The following is a 14312-nucleotide window of genomic DNA, read 5'->3' on the forward strand; positions in this document are numbered from 1 at the left end:
TCATGGAGGGTTCCAAATTGCTTTGAATCGCAGAACTCAATAAACTTCCTCCCCATTATGCATGTATGTGCATGTGGTTTATCAACGTTTACAGAGAGACTTCAATGAGATAGAAAAATCCATAAAGCATGTGTACATGTCTTTCATATTCAATGATGAACATAATTTTCCTTTCCTGATAATATGTGATAGCATAAAGGTTTAGTATACACGATTAAGAAACTTTGATGTTTGTTATGTGTACACCATTAATCATTGCTAATATCTATATGATAATAATGCACAGTGACCCTAATGTGTTTCCTAGCCCATTGATTTACAAATATTCCTATCAGATTGGTTAAACTGTAATTAATGCTATATTTTATAACACTGTAACATATTTGCATCTGCCAATTTACTGATATTGCAACAAAGTATCATTTTCCTGTACATACACTTGCACTTAATAGTACATGCATACAGCTGAAGTGTTGACATTCATGAACAGTGATACTAATAGTGATAACAGTGATAAGGCTTGGGGAAACAACCTGTATCATATTTCTATTTGTGCAGACGTGAAACCGTGCGACAGGAAAGCAATACACTTGTGGTATAAAACTCTATTTAGGGTACTGTATTATGCGCCTCTAAAGCGAAAACTTAAACTTTTGCTCAAACTTTCCATGAGCAAACTTTCAATCAAAATCAATCAACATTGGGTATCACCTTGCAAATTTTAGTACTAGAAAAGCAAATTACAAAATTTAACAATTCTTAAAATCAAAATGGATGCCATCCCTATGATATCTCTATAGGGGGAAATAAAATTCCCAATTTTCACAAAACTAAGTCGTTGAAAATTTTATTTACCTCATAAGCTTCAAAATAAGCCCAATAAGTGGTGGGCGGAAAGAATATTATAAAAGTTTGAGAGTCCAAATGTCTGTCCCCTGGGCGCATTATACCTTAAGATGTTTCATAACTTTTTATGTCAACTCCCGAAGTTTGACACAATTAACTAAAATAAAGGCAAAACCAGGACCTTATACTGGGGCTCACAGATGAAGGACTTAATGCACAAAGTATCACTCACAAACTTTTCATACAATGGTGTAATATTGAAGAGATCAAAATATTTTGACTGCCAAGCAATTGAAGAAAAAAGTATTGTTTCACCAATGTAAACTTCTTTAAATGAAATTTGCCAACATATGTGATCCTTAAATGCCATGTATACCTTTATGAACATCCTGGCATGGATATTGACTGCTATACTGAACATATTAGCTTGGACAAAAGCTATGCATTTTTCCTTAAACATATGCCTTGTGAAAATAGATCCGGTCAGACAGTAATTTTTGTACACTTCTGGTACAAAACTCTATTTAAGGTACTGTATTATGCGTCTCTGCTCAAACTTTCCACGAGCAAACTTTCTTTCCAAATTTTTACATATGCCTTGTGGACAGTAATTTTTATACCAAGTATTTTTTGGGTAAACTTCTCCATAACGTCAGATTGTCAGCACTTTTAAAGCAACATTAGCTCACAGTTTTTATGTGTTTTCACTTTGTTTGTTTCTTTTTCTAATCCTCAAATCATAGGTAAAATATGCCCAGTGCATGTGTGGTAGTGTCAGATATGATTGCTGACAACAGAATTTCAGTCTGCGCACAAGAATTCATTTGTCAACAACAACATTGAATATACATGTAGTTATGTATCTAATTAACTTAAGGGAAACAAAAATTGAAATCCATTTGTTTTATATTAAATAAATAATGGAACTATTATCAAAAGTTCCAGCTACACTATCCGTTTAAAATCCTTGAAGTGCCGTTTTCTCTCAGACTCACTATCAGTATTTTTACCTGCCATGCCCAATAAGAATACAGAGTAAGAACGTTAAAGTGACAAAGTCACCCATTTTTTCATGAATTTTGTTTGATACGAGATTCTATTTATAGTGTAATTGACATGAACGAATGGGTGACCATGCATATATTCAACCCGGTTTTAGACACAATACATGAAACCACCACGAAAATGAATTAATGGTCATGACCATTAATTCATTCTCGCGATGGTTTCATTTATCTAAAACCGGGGTCAATATATATACATGGTCACCCATTCATTCAGTATATTTCAACATGTCAAACAATATAAATAGTATCTCATATCAAACAAAATTCATGAAAAATGGGCGACTTTGTCCCTTTAATAGGCAAAGATTATGCTTTGAAACTTCATCATAATCAACATGCGGACAGAAAGCGGACAGAATGTATGCCATCTATCAAACTGACACTTGTGTGATGATCATTTCTGATTTATGCTTCTTACAAGGACACACAAGTGATTTCTGGATGCACCGTTTCATCAAGCTGTGGCTGTAATTGTGGGATAATCATGACAGATGCGTTGCCTCTCCTTCACTATACTTGACTTGAACAGGAGCTCGAATTCCCAACCCACACATATTTTGTCCTTTGGGGGTTTGACATTTTACAACTTGCCAATAGCTAACTGCGCTGCACACATGAAAAAAAAAGACAGATTAGAACAGCTAATTTCCTCTGTAGGTTCAGACTCAGTATTTGTATCTCTGCTCTCTTCCTTGAAACTCTGAGGTCTCATCGGCCTAAAACTCACAGTGTAATATGTTTCATTTGAGGCCAGTGCCTGGCACGGAGGCTTGCTATCTCCCTTGGAGCACATTAAAGCTGAAAAACACATGTAAATTTGGGTATAGTAGCACCGAGACTGATTACTCAATTACAGCAAATCAAGTCTTGAAGAAAAGATTGCAACTGATTGAATCCCTCCGGCTCTTTTCTCCACCACAATAGCTTCTCTTTTCCTTCACTCTGCCTCACTTAAACAGAATTTCACCGATATACACGAAATCAAATTGGACAAAAATGATTACTAAATTTCATAATTAGAAACACGATAAAGAGAAATACCTTGTGCTTAAAGCCAAGATGATGAGATCTTTTAGGGATGTACAATACCTGAAACTCCAATTATGTGTTAATTTCATTCTACATATAGGAGTGTGGGCTCAATGAAAAAAAGTGCTAATACAGTAACGTGCCGTAGAGTAGGTAAATCGGAGGAAATATTTTTTTCTTTTTGTTGGCTATAAAGACCTATAAAAATGCATTGAAATTTACAGAATTTACTAGTATTTTGAATGCCTGTAACATCATTGAACACCAGGATTTCCTCCAACATTGTGGCAGTACAGCGATGTCAGGGGAAAGACTAGTCTGATAGGGGAAATTCTGTAAACCGAAGTCACTGTTGTGGAGGGACCGTGCCAAAGTGACATTTTGTGATGTCACACTGGGGGAACATAAAGGTTTATGTATGTGTACGTGTGTATGCATACATGTATATATATACCGGTATAAGTATACAGATGTTGTTGTGGGAAATTACAGTGCTCGTTGCTAAAGCACCATTATAAATTTTATATATATATATATATAGAGAGAGAGAGAGAGAGCGGAGAGAGAGAGAGAGAGAGAGAGAGAGAGAGAGAGAGAGGAGCATTGCAAAGAGTATATGTATTGTGACAGTTGAGTTCATAAAGACTATCACAGCCTTATAACGGTACGTGTGTACAATAATATTAAAGCGTGTACATTAAGGATTGTCATATACTTGTTTTCAAATTTGCTAAATTTCTTTCCTATGATCCACATTCAGGCCTAAACCCTACATATAGGGGTATAGGCCTGACAGGGCTTTGACCAAATAGATTTTGGAAATTCTTCCTATTGGTACGGTATTTTTTTGAACTCTGCATATTGGTCTTCAAACAGTCATTATCCTCAGGCAAATGCAATCTTTCGGAATTTCCAGCGGCAAACTTTTAGTCACACAGTTGTAGATGTTAAAAATTCTTCCTTATTCAGCATTGTAATACATCACAAAAATTGCAATGCAGGTGTATTTTATGACTGATTATTCTACAGTCACACAGTTCCATGACTTCAAGTCAACAGCTCTACCAGTACTTATGCGAAATACAAGCCAAGTTCTTCATTTTGTCTGTTGCAGCTTCTTATTCATTACTGTACAACATCAAACACTTACTTGCAAAGGTTTCTAAACTCATCTAACCAGAGCCTTAAATTTCCTGTCATCAAATTGTTTTTTTTCTGTCTGGACTTAAAATTGCCTTTGCCATTTTTAAGAAGATTTGCTGGAATTATGATGATCTTCACAAATAGCTTGCATGCAGTGAAGATTACAAAGTACGTGCTAATAGTCTTATTGATGCTGGGGTACTTTCTCCTGGTTACCTGGCAACCTCCCTTCTCCATCCTCTGGTTGTCACGGAAATGCTGCCTCTGGCACCAGTTTGCCGAATACAAAACAACCGCAATTGACTATAATAAGGATAGCATGAAAGGCTCAGTCAATAACATCTTTGAACAACACTCTGTACGTCCTTGCTCAATATTGCTTTTCCTCATAAGATTCTAAACCAAAGATGACCAGTAACTAGTCATGGGAGAGAAAAATAGACATCACAAAGTCATCTAAATAGTTTCTATGCACTAAGGTACTTATGGATCATAAATAAATAATTCATCACTATGATTACAGTCAATATGAAGTGAACTCGCAAATGCAGGCCAACCTCTGAGATTTGTCTGAAAAATGAGCACTAGTGTAATTTGTTTGAAATATCTGATTCCCTCTTGTATTCAATAATTTATTAAAAATATTAACCCAACATGTTGTTATCCTCGTACTGGCTCCCCAACATAAAACCACATTGATTCATCTTTTTGAGTCTCAAAACACATTTCTGAGCAACTTACTACACAAGTAGTACAGGTGTTTTGCAGATTGTTGGTTAAATATACATTCAAAAAATACAATGTCATTCATTCGGTGTAACTTTGAATAAATCAGAGTAACAGCTCATACAAGGGAATCGTAAATAAAATATCAATGCAATTAGACATGTACCTTTTTTGAAAAAAATATTCACAAAATACCAATTTGCAATTTCACCACAATTTGTAAATATCTGAATCAAAACATCCCAAGGGTCCTATACTAATGTGAGCGTTGGGACCATTTTTAGAGAAGAGATTAAAAATTGTTTGGGACAATGGCACAGGATGATGATGAGATGAAATCAGCCAGTTTTACATGCTCTGCGTTGTTGGCAACAATGAAAATAGCAGATGAAAGAACAAAATTCAGTTAGAGAAACTTTTTTAAGTTTACCAACTTAACAACAAGCTGGTGCATCAACATATCAGATGACATAATTTTACAGTAATCTTTTAGATTATGTCAGAATTAATAAACTACTCTTGCTTAAATTGAAATTTAGCATTCTTTACCTTTTTTCAGAACTTTTGCAAAATTATTTTGAATTAAATATCATATAGCCTATCATAGAGATGGTACAAGGGTAAGTACTGATCTGCATACTGCGTAAATCACATTAATCCCTTTTCCGCAGATAAAATTAATATTCAACTTTCCATCTGAAGGTTGATTTTTTATGCTTCAGTTAAAAATTAATACATTGTGCAAATCCCAGCACTAGACGTCGGGAAGGATATTAAATATAAATGAGGATACATTAATAATTTAAGCAAAGTTGTAGCATTTTCAAGACTGGAAATGACAACATAATGAGAATATAATTTTCCTTATCAGCACGTCTACAATCTGTGGGTGCAGTGGGGGATGTGTGAGTTTATCATTTATGAGAGTTAATCAAGTGAGAAATACTGAAATGTCGCATGTTTGTACTGTCACAAAGAAATCCATGGCATGATAATATTGTAAAGAAATCATTTTATCATATTGAGATACACTGCAACATCATTAATGGCATTATACTGGGCTATGCGCTTGGCCTGTTACCTACTTTAGCTAAACTTGCAATACGTAGAAACATAACTGATGTACCAGTAATAAAGACCTAACAGTTAGACGATGATCTTGACACATAGATTTTAAGACCTTTTTACACTCCTTTAACTCTGATCGCAGTTTTTTCCCAGATGATAAAAGCTCCCTTGCTGGTGTGAATACTAAATTTAATATTCAAATATGCTGAGAGCTAATTTGAAAACACACAGCTCTTGATCAGTGCTATGGTAATTTTTTTGAGTTGAAGGATGGCCACAGGCGAATTAGACATTATTTGTGTTGATTTTTCCTATTATGATTATAAATAAATTATGAATATTAGTAAATTATAATATGAATGTTACAGAATAATAAAACCTTTTTTACAATCAATATTGTCTATTTTGTGTAACCTTCTGGAAACCCCATTGTTATAATTATGATCATTAATAAATTATGATTATGATTAATGAAGTCATATTTTACACACTTTTATCTGCTTATGTAAACAACCATCTGGAAACCTTTATTTGATTCATAATCTATGCAAAAATATACAAATGACACCATTATCCATGTTTAGTCATAGACTGAACAATACAGTATAATCTGCTTTGGCTTTCAATTTTTAACATCCATTAATATCAGCTTCAACTCTGAAATGAGAATAAAACTTACATCTCTAAAGTGCCAATGTTTAATATTTTTCTTGCATAAATAAGTTCTGCTGCCCAGAAACTATTCTGAGCTTCGGTTTCTCACGATGACATCCCAGTCGGAGAAAACTGATCGTTGCATGTGAAACACACAGTTAGCGTTGGTTCCTCAATTGATTACTTTCAAGATTTATTTTCATCAGTTGACATAAATGCACAGAGCCCTAATTGCGTAATAATTGTGAGAGATTCTTTGGCTCCTCAAGCACAGGTGGACGCCGGAAAACTGGCATCTTGTAAATCTGGAAGATTCACTGCCTGATTTCAATCTTACCAATATAAGGTGTTAAAATGAAAAAATTCCTTGTCTGGGAACATTATCATACTTGTTTCTGGTTATTGCTTAAAGCGCAGTGGTCGTCGCGCCGCGCTTGCGTGGTTTTTTTGTTGATAAACATAAATTTTTGTAAACATAAGTCTTCTCAACTTCAATAGGAGTGAGATGGGAGCAGTCCCCCACTTTGTTAAGGCCTTTGTAAGACTCAACATCATGCAATAGTAAAATATTAAGATCGGAAACGAACTTCAGTGGTATAAACTCGTGTAGAGCTACGAACATTGGGACACTACACTCAGCACATTATGTCGCTGAGTTCACTGTACGCAGACACAGTGAACAAAAAGCTTTGATCGCGCGCGATCACGCTGGTTATACACAATGCTGTGTACAGTACAGTGAACATAACTAAAATGATCAACATTGCCTATATATGTAGACCAGCAACAAGCACAATGCCTAACACAAAAATTACACTCAAGTCCATGATCGGCTAGCCTGAGCAGGACACGGGAGATGTTGTTGGGAGACGGTCACCGCGTTGACGTACACGGATATAGAGAATCCGGTCCCACAACGTACCGGCCGGCCCGCGACGACTTGGCCCACAACCAACTGTTGATCACCATGTCTTACTTCTCCTAGTATTACGTGGTAAGAAATAGTAAATGTCAGGAAACAATAGACAAAACGAGCGGGTTTTCGCGGCATTTGGCAGGAAAATTGCACGGCATACACCGTGCATAGACGTATCGAGAGATCCTGTGCCCCGGCCTGTGCACGGTCATGGCAGTGATCCAACCGCTAGCTGGTGTAGGCCTACCGGTGCTGGGCAAACTTCGTTGTTGTACCTCCTGATTGCCGGGTAGGTCTGAATCCTCTTTCAAGTGAGATAACCTCCACATAACAAGAAGACCTATGAAGGGTCCTTCGCTTGACTTGATACCTGTACTCAGAATTCTCGTTTGCACCCCAAAACGGGGTAAACTTTGTTGTAGTTGAGTTGGATTCTCCACAGCCGAGTGTAGCGCGCCATATACCCGGTTTGACACGGACGTTCATAAAGACCACGGAACGGAACAGATGCAGAGATGCTTCTTGCTGCAGCGGGCATTGCTCTACGAGCTGTAGATTTCTGAAGTTTGAGTTGTTGTCTTTGTACAACTTGTTGTACTCCTGTCGGGCCTCTTTAAATGAAAGCTCTCGTCCTTGCTAGCGATGTCGAAAACTAGAGCCCGGTCGTTGATAGTCTGTTGGCGTATACATGCGTACGTGCTAGCTCTATGGCTCGAGCGATAACAGTAGCCAAGCCCCATTCAACTGATTCAAGAAAATTATGAGCAAATGTGATCTCAATCCAGCGTGCAATTATAATTGTTCAATATTCAGCAGATATTTAACTTAGATTAATTGACCTTTTATTGCGTGTTACATTTGGTTAGTTGGTATGCTTGTGACAGATCAGCCGCCATTTTAACAAGCGGCAATATCGCAAACATTACAATCAACCTGTAACATGTGCGGCGTTCTTGGCTTTGTTTACAACAGAGGGGGACCCCCTCAGGAGGATGCGCAGCGCGCGACCACTGCGCTTTAATTCACGGGGACGGAGTGTAATTATGATTTCTCTGTTCAGCTGCTGGATATCAGTACTTTTTTGTATAGTGTACAACATAGTTGTATTGGTTTAGTCATTTGTGCAAAATACCATGTAGCTTCCTTGTAATTTTGACAAGGATGGAAATATGAACTGAAAAAATCCCATTAAATATTGCCATAAAGCTAACATGAGAAAGTTGCACGACATACAGAAGAGCTGTTCTATTGAACCACTTTTGTCAATGGCAAAATGACATCAAGATATCATATATAGTCTTCATATTAAGCCTCTTCCCTTACCAAATCTGCTGACCGGAAAGTGCCCGGTATGTGGCCGGTATCTGCCCGGAAAGTGCCCGGTTTGTGCCTGGTATTATTGCCCGGTTGCGGCCGGTTATGGCCAAAAACGGTCTAAACCGGGCGCCCATTCAGTGCCCGTGTAAAACAAGCGACCTAGCGGCCGATATAGCTCCGCTGTGTTTATGTAGAGAATAACTATTTTTGACACATGTTGATGAAGAAGGAGGAAATCTTTGATAGCTCAATGCAGTGGCCAGAAAAAAGTGGCTAAAATAAGCTGCAAAAATACACAATTGAAGATTTCATCATACTTTGAATATATCACATCGGATCATCCCTAGGAACATGTCAACCAAAGCTATCTGATGAGTAGTGTTTTGAGAATAAAATTTTCTGACCAAAAATGGCAACAATTGCCCCCCAAAATAAAATTGCAGATTTCATCATAATTTCAAAAGATCAAATTTAGTTCATCTATAGAAACCTGTATACCAAATTTCAAAGCTGTTAGACCAGTACTTTTTGAGAAACACATATTTTGACCAAAAATGGAAAAATTGCCCCAAAATTCAAAATTGCAGATTTTCATCATTATTTCAATAAATATCATGTAGTTCATCTATGGAAACCTGTATACCAAATTTCAAAGCTATCAGATGAGCAGTTTTGAAATACACATTTTTTGACCTAAAATTGCAAAAATTGCCCCAAAAATACAAAACAACAGATTTCAAGAGAAATTAAATATATATTACTTAGCTCATCTGTACATCTGTATACCAAATTTCAAAGCTATCAGACACAGACAGTACTTTTTGAGAAACACGTTTTTTTGACCAAAAATGGCAAAATTGCCCCAAAATTACAAAATTGCAGATTTCATCATAATTTCTACAAATATCATTAAGGTGATCTGTAGGAACCTGTATACTAAATTTGCAAAGCTATCAGATGAGTACTTTTGGAAATACACATTTTTTGACCAAAAATGGCAAAAATTGCCCCAAAATACAAAATTGCAGATTTCATCATAATTTCAATGCATATCATTTAGTTCATGTGTAGGACCTCTATACTCAAATTTCAAAGCTATCAGATGAGTAGTTTTGGAAATACACATTTTTTGACCAAAAATGGCAAAAATTGCCCCAAAAATACAAAATTACAGATTTCATCAGAAATTCAATATATATTACTTAGTGCATCTATAGAAACCTGTATACCAAATTTCAAAACTATCAGACCAGTACTTTTTGAGAAATACATTTTTTGACCAAAAATGGCAAAAATTGCCTTAAAAATGCAAATTTGCAATTTTCTGCACAATTTGAACAAATCTGAAATAGATCATCCCTAGGGACATATGTACCAAATATCAAAGCTATCTGACTGGTAGTTTTGAAGAAGAAGATTTTTAAAGATTTTTTTACCAAAAATGACAAAAATTGCCTTAAAAATAAAAATATGCAAATTTCACCACGATTTGAACAAATCTGACTGAAGTCACCCTAAGTAAACTGCATATCAAATTTCAAAGCAATCGGACAAGCGGTTTCAGAGAAGAAGATTTTTTTACCAAAAACACCAAAAAATGCCCCAAAAATACAAATATGCAAATTTCACCACGATTTGAACAAACTTAAGTGAGGTCACCCCAAGTGAACTGCATATAAAATTTCAAAGCAATTGGACTTGCGGTTTCAGAGGAGAAGGCAATTGTTGACGGACGACGACGACGACGACGGACGACGGACGACGACGGACGACGACGGAAAAATCAACCTATTTGATAAGCTCCGCGTCGCTGACAGCGGAGCTAAAAATAAAGTTTATAATGGTGACTGGAAGATGACCGGTTGTGGCAAAAAAAAACGGTCATATAAAACGGTCATCCATTTGTTTCTGTGACCAGAAAGTGCCCGGTTATGGCCAAAAACGGTCAGAAAACGGGCGCACGGCTTATGCCCGGTTTTGCGTTGGTGACCGGAAAGTGCCTGGTATTGGAAAACAAAAATGGCGCCCGTTTTATGCCCGTTTTTTTTTATATGACCGGAAAGTGCCCGGTTATGGCCAAAAACGGTCAGAAAACGGGCGCACGGCTTATGTCCGGTTTTGCGTTGGTGACCGGAAAGTGCCTGGTATTGAAAAACAAAAATGGCGCCTGTTTTATGCCCGTTTTTATGACCGGAAAGTGCCTGGTTATGGCCAAAAACGGTCAGAAAACGGGCGCACGGCTTATGCCCGGTTTTGCTTTGGTGACCGGAAAGTGCCTGGTATTGGAAAACAAAAATGGCGCCCGTTTTATGCCCGTTTTTATGACCGGAAAGTGCCTGGTTATGGCCAAAAACGGTCATAAAACGGGCGCACGGCTTATGCCCGTTTTTTTGTTGGTGACCGGAAAGTGCCTGGTAATGGAAAAGAAAACTGGTGCCCGTTTTATGCCCGTTTTTTTCCTATGACTGGAAAGCGCCCGGCAAATTATTTTGCATGTTACTGCACCTTTGCTGAAACTACACACGCAAAATTTCCTTCATAAGATTAAGTTGGCATGATTCCATAGTAGTCAGCTCCGGAATAAACTTTTACTAATTTCAGCAACAGAAAGAAAACTAAATACATTATTAAATAGATGAGAGATACTGAAAACAAAAGAAGCAACAAAATTAAGCGACAGCAAAATTTCTTGTATTGTACAAGTTTCATCATTTTTATCTTCTGCAACAATATAATAAGTTCAGATCAGTGACAGATATGTACACAGATGTTGTAAAATCACGTGTGTAGACATGGCTAATGTCAGTGACACAGTTAAGAATGAAAACCTGACAAATCTTAAGGCCGATTGTGGACAGCACAAGATGTGTTTTATCCAACTAAGCTCTGAAATACCAGCTTCACAAGAAACAATGGTCAGCGCAAATAAAGTTATTGTTTCATATAAAAAAGACAACAGAGAAAAAAAGTTTAAATTTAAATTGTGGTATGATTTATTTTATATGCCACGTTCATTTCATGCCACATAAGTGTCTTCAAGAGATTTTCTTTTGACCCAAGAAGTTTCATGTAACATTTACATTACTGTCAAAGGCTGCAATTTGGCTTTCTGTTCTCTGAATTTCTTGTCCCAGCACCGGCAATGCATTCTGAAAATACAAATCGTTCAGGGAAGAGTGTAAGTCTTTACCATTTGACCAAACATTGTAAACATCGCAATTTGATGAAATAAATCAATTGTTATTTGAAAATGAGACAAAAAATGTTGAAAAATTGAAGTAGAAAAATGCATAAATATTTATGATTGTTATTAAATTAATAATGATCAAATGTCCAACAGCTGACAGCTCGCTTATGTTGTTTATTGCATACACGATGGTGACAATCTGCAAAAATCTCAGCACTATACTGTAATAGCTGTGGAAACGAAGCTTACTGTTGGTGGGATGGGCTAGCGTGCGTCGCTATGCGGGTCATCAAAGGTCAACACCCCCCCCCCCCCCCCGCCGGGTTGACGTTTTGATTACCCGCATAGCGACACATGCTACCCACCAACAGATAGCTGCATTTCCACAGCTATCACTGTAAGTATCAGTCTCAGTTGTGAAACGAAAGTGAATTCAGCATGAATCAATACTCAATGAAAATTATCTGTAGGTAAACATAGCAATACAAGGATAATAGCGACGTACAGACGGATGGTACATTGACTTACATTTGTGAACGGCTCGCAGACGATTCCCGGTAATTGCAGGTCTCTCCGGGCCGTGCCGTGTGTACATAGAAAATATAGTCGGCATCTTTACTGCTGTTCGCGTTCACAAATTTAGAACTTTGTCTGTCCCTGGTACTGTATACACGTTTTTGCAACAATATGACATCATTTGACTGGCGATTCCATAGAAAGATCACGAAATTGTCCACTAGATAACTCCTGATCACAAGTACACAGCCGACGGTACTAAAATCTAACTTCGCGCCGATCAAGCCTCATGACGTTCACGGAAGTGCGATCTATAAATTATTACGCGATTGATAATGTAGTCCCGTTTTGAAACGCTGGAGTTGACTCTACATCTGCACCAATCCGTTATGTTTCATACTTGATATAGAATTTAATTATAAGTTTAATGAAAATGGATACTTTTACCATAGAAAGACTCAAAAGAGAGTAAAATTTCTTTCAGCACAAAGAATCAATATCAATGCGCGAACTGATCTTGATGAACCGTGACCTCCATGCGTGCGTGACCTCGTGTGTAAACATGTCGGCTGGGGCTGCTCACGCTCTGCCATGCTCGCTTGACGCGTGAAAGTTAGCGAGGTAGCATATTGGATTTTCGTACAGCGGCTCGGGATGGAGTGTAATCCTAAACCTCAAATTTGTGCTCGGCAATCTAACTCTATCGCTGAAAACATGGACAAAAGCCTTCACATCAATGTCATCAGAAGGCGAGATTTTGTTCACGATGACGGGACACAGACTGTACATAGGGCACTGTACGCACGTCGGGACGCACGTACCGTATTCTGCTTGAAGCACGGCCCTGCTCTGAGGTAGTAGTAGCCCTGCGTACAGGTCTGTGTGTTCCCGGCGTTCGGCGTTACAGGCCGTGTAACGCCGGGAACACACAGACCTGTACGCAGTGCTAAGGTAGTAGCGGGTCCTTGCTTATACCATGGAGGTATGCTAATACCAACATTGACATTTACTTGGGGCATGTTTCTACATTGAAAAGTTCTCATCTCTCGTTACTTTTATGGTACAGATTTGCAGTAACAAAAGTCTACGCGTCCTTACACAGATCATCAGCATGATCAGACGCACATTTCGTTCGAAACTGCTTGCATTTTGGTATCATTCACAGAAATACAGGGTTTAACTTGCAAGACAGACAAGTCCTTGATTTAAAAATTTGTTTTCCTAAAAGTTCAGTTGTCGATCCAACCATAATTTACCCGACCAGATTGTTGCTTTCACCAGCTTAACTGTGCTTTAAAAGCTGTACATTATCTACCAGTTATTATAATTTATATGTGCATTGTCTGTTATAAAAATACATAAATATAAAATATAAATGAAACGTCAGTTTTGTTTTCTTGAGTATGAACTGTCACAAACTGCAATGGTTCACTGTACTCCCTTGGAATGCAATAGTTGGCAATATGTCCAGCATGTGTTGCTGCATATTTGCAGCAATAATCTTGTTTGCAGCAAATTTGCAGCAACTTAGCCGTTTACTGCAAATTGGCTGCAAATTGATCTAAGGGTTTGCGGGAGGGTCATAGCTAGCTGTAAACTTCTGCAACTCCTTCCTGCAAGCTATGCTTGCTGCGTATTTGCTGCAAACTTGCTGTAGAAATAATCTTCAGTAAGGGGAAATATTCAAATTATATTTTATTTGAAAACCAGGTGCAAACAGTCACCTATTAAGAGTCAAATTCCATTTCATTTGCACCAGCCATTCCCAGGCATTCCGAAATGATCAAATTCTATTTCATTCACAAACCAGGCGCAAACTGGTCATAAAAAATACTCAAATTCT

The 14312-nt window shown here is 37.5% G+C and overlaps 1 protein-coding gene and 1 long non-coding RNA gene across 2 annotated transcripts in view; both read right to left on the reverse strand.

Annotated features, from left to right (window-relative positions):
• The window catches only part of LOC139151042 (uncharacterized), a 41906-nt gene that overhangs the window by 20237 nt on the left and 7357 nt on the right, over positions 1-14312 (reverse strand). The window lies entirely within an intron of this gene.
• LOC139151043 (uncharacterized) lies at positions 11736-12747 on the reverse strand. Its single transcript, XR_011556328.1, has 2 exons — positions 12482-12747; positions 11736-11915 (listed from the first exon to the last, which is right to left on the reverse strand). It is a non-coding gene; the product is annotated as an uncharacterized lncRNA (long non-coding RNA).

Source organism: Ptychodera flava, chromosome 15 (assembly GCF_041260155.1).
Source record: "Ptychodera flava strain L36383 chromosome 15, AS_Pfla_20210202, whole genome shotgun sequence".
NCBI classification, from domain to species: Eukaryota; Metazoa; Hemichordata; class Enteropneusta; family Ptychoderidae; genus Ptychodera; species Ptychodera flava.